Below are 6,042 nucleotides of genomic sequence, written 5' to 3'. Positions count from 1 at the left end.
ATAAATGTTGTTGGCATGACTTTGTGAAAATGTAACTACAATATGAAATAGCATAGATGTAACATACTTGTTATACAGATCTCTGCACTAGTGTTATGCTACTGTTTTGATAGCGTTGATAACGTTTCTGACAGATAATATCAGGGTTTTTTTTTTTTTGGCGTTTGCCTTACCGTATGTGGCCTGTCAGCAATAACATGTCTGTGGGCTCTTTTGATTACTATCAGTTTAAGGTCTGGCAGTGTTGCCAGATATTGCTATTAAAACAAATAAAAATAAATAAATAAAAATGTCTTTCCACCTATAGTCACTAATGGCCAACAAACTCTCTGTTTACTTTGTTTTAAGGAAGGCTACAACTTTGGAGTTCAACATATTGTTTCAGAGATGCAAACAATGAAATATTGAAATTTAAACTTCATTTGGTTGGTTTTATGTTGTTAAAGTTAACTTTAAGAAAAGAAATATGACTGTCTGTAAAAGGAAATTATTAAATTAGTTTTTAAATTATTATTTATTTCACATGGGTTTGAATCAGTTTACACCCAGATGGTGCATATTACCCACTGACTCGACTCAGGTCAACTTACCCCAAATCTGAGGCAAACTGAGCCATAGGAACACTTTTTTTATAAGAAGACATATTTTTAGAACCTTTAGACATTTAATTTAATATTTTACAGCATAAATCTATATTATATACTAATAAATAACTAATTTGGAACATGTATACTTTTTTAACTATTTATAGGCCTACCATTAATTAGGTTTTAATAAAATATGATGTGTTATAGATTACTAGTATCAAGACAAGTCATTATAATGGGAACTATACTTAATTACAAGAATTAAAGTTTGACAAACTGCTAAATATTCTATATGATGATTTACCTGCTGGCTTGCTGGAGCTTTGTATTCATGTTTGCAATGTTGAACTGCCTTTAGCAGCCTCCCTTTGCTCTTTCTCTTTCGGTCTTCTTTTTTGTGAAGGCTTTTTTTTTAAGTTATGTTTTTTTTTTTTTGTCTATAGTGTGCCAACAACAGCAAATTTGGTTTTATCTATATTAGATCTGATCGAGTACAATAATTTGATTAGACATTCTAATTCTAAGAACATGGATATTTTGTACAAGTTGTTAGCACTTTTAGAAGGCTGAGTCATTACCAACAAAAATACAAACAAACAAACAAACTACCAACAAATTACTAAATTAGCGGATCAACCACTGACTAATGTGGATCGTAATGCAACGATCTTTGGAGACTGTGGTCTCCACTCTTCAGAGAGGGGCACACAGATCGTGAGTGATGCTGCGGAGCGGGTGGGAAACACAGAGCGGATTAGCGGAATCAGCGGATCTTTAGCTGAGCTGGGGTAGGGTGGGGTGGGGCACCTCAGCTGATGAGGGCAAAGGGGCAGTGGCTCTAGCCACCAGGCCACCCTCCGTGCACAGCCCTGGGGTCAGTGATGGTCTGAGAAGGCACATCCATGGAGGGCCGCACAGACCTCTTCAGGCTAGACAATGGCACACTGACTGCCATTAGGTATCAGGATAAAATCCTGGGACCCATTGTCACACCCTACGCTGGTGCAGTGGGTCCTAGATTCCTCCTGGTGCACGACAATTCCCAGCCTCATGTGTCGAGAGTATGCAGGTAGTTCCTGGAGGATGAAGGAATTGATAATATTGAATGTCCCCCACGCTCGCCTGACCTCAATCCAACAGAACACCTCTGGGTCATTATGTTTCGGTCCATCTGACACCACCAGGTTGCACCTCAGACTGTCCTGGAGCTCAGTTATGCCCTGGTCCAGATCTGGGAGGAAATACCCCAGGACAACATCCACAGTCTTATTAGGAGCACACCCCTAAGTTGTCAAGCATGGATACATGCATGTGAGGGCCATGCAAACTATGGAGTACCATTCTGAGTTACTGCAATGAAATTTCAGCAAAATGGACTAACCTGCTGCATCATTTTTTTTTTTTTACTTCGTCTTTGAATTCAGCCCTCTTTTTTTTTCATTTCCATCAAACGATGTGGCATCCTTTCATTCCTAACACATTAGCCTGTCCATATCAGTATAGATGTCCAGCATGATATTTTTCTCCATTGAGATATTGATATAAATATAGTTAATATATACAAATATATCTGTATATACAAAAATCAGTTTGTACGTGCCACACTTATGAGGTGGATGGATTATCTCGGCAAAGGAAAAGTGCTCACTAACACAGATTTAGACAGAATTGTGAACAATATTTGAGAGAAATAGGCCTTTTGTGTACATAGAAAAAGTCTTAGATCTTTAGATCTTAGATCACAAAAGTGTTGCGTTTATAATTTTGTTCAGTGTACAGTCGTGGCCAAAAGTTTTGAGAATTACATAAATATTAGTTTTCAAAAAGTTTGCTGCTAAACTGCTTTTATATCTTTGTTTCAGTTGTTTCTGTGATGTACTGAAATATAATTACAAGCACTTCATACGTTTCAAAGGCTTTTATCGACAATTACATGACATTTATGCAAAGAGTCAGTATTTGCAGTGTTGGCCCTTCTTTTTCAGGACCTCTGCAATTCGACTGGGCATGCTCTCAATCAACTTCTGGGCCAAATCCTGACTGATAGCAACCCATTCTTTCATAATAACTTATTGGAGTTTGTCAGAATTAGTGGGTTTTTGTTTGTCCACCCGCCTCTTGAGGATTGACCACAAGTTCTCAATGGGATATAAATCTGGGGAGTTTCCAGGCCATGGACCCAAAATTTCAACATTCTGGTCCCCGAGCCACTTAGTTATCACTTTTGCCTTATGGCACGGTGCTCTATCGTGCTGGAAAATGCATTGTTCTTCACCAAAAACTATTGTTGGGTTGTTGGAAGAAGTTGCTGTTGGAGGGTGTTTTGGTACCATTCTTTATTCATGGCTGTGTTTTTGGGCAGAATTGGTGAGTGAGCCCACTCCCTTGGATGAGAAGCAACCCCACACATGAATGGTGTCAGGATGCTTTACTGTTGGCATGACACAGGACTGATGGTAGCGCTCACCTTTTCTTCTCCGGACAAGCCTTTTTCCAGATGCCCCAAACAATCGGAAAGGGGCTTCATCGGAGAATATGACTTTGCCCCAGTCCTCAGCAGTCCATTCACTATACTTTCTGCAGAAGATCAATCTGTCCCTGATGTTTTTTTTTGGAGAGAAGTGGCTTCTTTGCTGCCCTTCTTGACCCCAGGCCATCTTCCAAAAGTCTTCGCCTCACTGTGCGTGCAGATGCGTTCACACCTGCCTGCTGCCATTCCTGAGCAAGCTCTGCACTGGTGGCACTCCGATCCCGCAGCTGAATCCTCTTTAGGAGACGATCCTGGCGCTTGCTGGACTTTCTTGGACGCCCTGAAGCCTTCTTTACAAGAATTGAACCTCTTTCCTTGAAGTTCTTGATGAACCTATAAATTGTTGATTTAGGTGCAATCTTAGTAGCCACAATATCCTTGCCTGTGAAGCCATTTTTATGCAACGCAATGATGGCTGCACACGTTTCTTTGCAGGGCACCATGGTTAACAATGGAAGAACCAATGATTTCAAGCATCACCCTCCTTTTAACATGTCAAGTCTGCCATTCTAACCCAATCAGCCTGACATAATGATCTCCAGCCTTGTGCTCGTCAACATTCTCACCTGAGTTAACAAGATGATTACTGAAATGATCTCAGCAGGTCCTTAACTGACAGCAATGAAATGCAGTGGAAAGTTTTTTTTGGGATTAAGTTAATTTTCATGGCAAAGAAGGACTATGCAATTCATCTGATCACTCTTCATAACATTCTGGAGTATATGCAAATTGCTATTATAAAAACTTAAGCAGCAACTTTTCCAATTTCCAATATTTATGTAATTCTCAAAACTTTTGGCCACGACTGTACATACACACACACGCACATACACTCAATGGCCACCTTATGAGGTACACCTTGCTAGTACCGGGTTGGACCCCCTTTTGCCTTCAGAACTGCCTTAATTTTTTGTGGCATAGATTCACCAAGGTGTTGAAAACATTCCTCAGATATTTTGTTCCATATTGACATGATAGCATCACACAGTTGCTGCAGATTTGTCGGCTGCACATCCATGATGCGAATCTCCCGTTCCAACACATCACAAAGCTGCTGTATTGGATTGAGATCTGATTACTGTGGAGGCCATTTGAGTGAACTCATTGTCATGTTCAAGAAACCAGTCTGAGATGATTTGAGCTCTGTGACATGCTGCATTATTCTGCTGGAAGTAGCCATCAGAAGATGGGTACACTCTAGTCATAAAGGGATGGACATGGTCAGCAACAATACTCAGGTAGGCTGTGGCATTTAAACAATGCTCAATTGGTACTAAGGGGCCCAAAGTATGCCAAGAAAATGTCCCCCACACCATTGCACCACCACCAGCAGCCTGAACCATTGAGACAAGGCAGGATGGATCCATGCTTTCATGTTCTTTACGCCAAATTCTGACCCTACCATCTGAATGTCGCAGAAGAAATCGAGACTCCTCAGAACAGGCAACGTTTTTCCAATCTTCTATTGTCCAATTTTGGTGAGCATGTGCGAATTGTAGCATCTGTTTCCTGTTCTTAGCTGACAGGAGTGGCACCCGGTGTGGTCTTCTGCACCTGTAGCTCATCTGCTCCAGGGTTTGACGTGTTGTGTGTTCAGAGATGGTATTCTGCATACCTTTTTGTAACAAGTGAGTTACTGTTGCCTTTCTATCATCTCTAACCAGTCTGCCCATTCTCCTCTGACCACTGACATCAACAAGGCATTTTTGTCCACACAACTGCCGCTCACTGGATATTTTCTCTTTTTCGGACCATTCTCTGTAAACCCTAGAGATGGTTGTGTGTGAAAATCCCAGTAGATCAGCAGCTTTTGAAATACTCAGACCAGCCCGTCTGACCAACAACCATTCCACGTTCAAAGTCACTTAAATCCCCTTTCTTCCCCATCCTGATGCTCGATTTGAACTTCAGCAAGTTGTCTTCCCCAAGTCTAGATGCCTAAATGCATTGAGTTGCAATTTGTGTTACCAAGCAATTGAACAGGTGTACCTAATAAAGTGGCCGTTGAGTGTATACACACACACACACACACACATACATACACGTACACATACATGTGTGCAGATGACGTTCTTAGCCATGCAAATTACTAATCAAAAATACAGTTTTCATATATTTACAGTAGGAAATGTACAAAATATCTTCATGGAACATGATCTTTACTTAATATCCAAACAATTTTTGCCACAAAAGAAAAATCTATCATTTTGACCTGTACAATGTATTTTTGTCTATTGCTAATATACCTGTGCGGCATAAGACTGGTTTTGTGGTCCAGGGTCACATATGTTCATATATATATATATATATATATATATATATGTGTATGTGTATATATGGTATATGTGTATATATTATATATATATATATATATATATATGTGTGTGTATATATATATATATATATATATATATATATATATATATATATATATATATATATATATATATATATATATATATATATGTGTATATTTGTATATGTATATATATATATCATGTATATATATATATATATGTATATACAGGTCCTTCTCAAAAAAATTTGCATATTGTGAAAAAGTTCATTAGTTTCCATAATGTAATGATAAAAAATTAAACTTTCATATATTTTAGATTCATTGCAACACCAACTGAAATATTTCAGGTCTTTTATTGTTTTAATACTGATGATTTTGGCATACAGCTCATGAAAACCTAAAATTCCTATCTCAAAAAATTAGCATATCATGAAAAGGTTCTCTAAACGAGCTATTAAAACCTAATCATCTGAATCAACTAATTAACTCTAAACACCTGCAAAAGATTCCTGAGGCTTTTAAAAACTCCCAGCCTGGTTCATTACTCAAAACCGCAATCATGGGTAAGACTGTCGACCTGACTGCTGTCCAGAAGGCCATCACTGACACCCTCAAGCGAGAGGGTA

The sequence above is a fragment of the Cyprinus carpio genome, chromosome B20 (assembly GCF_018340385.1).
Source record: "Cyprinus carpio isolate SPL01 chromosome B20, ASM1834038v1, whole genome shotgun sequence".
Lineage (NCBI taxonomy): Eukaryota > Metazoa > Chordata > Actinopteri > Cypriniformes > Cyprinidae > Cyprinus > Cyprinus carpio.
The sequence above is the reverse complement of the archived record's forward strand: the minus strand, read 5'-3'. Positions refer to the sequence as shown.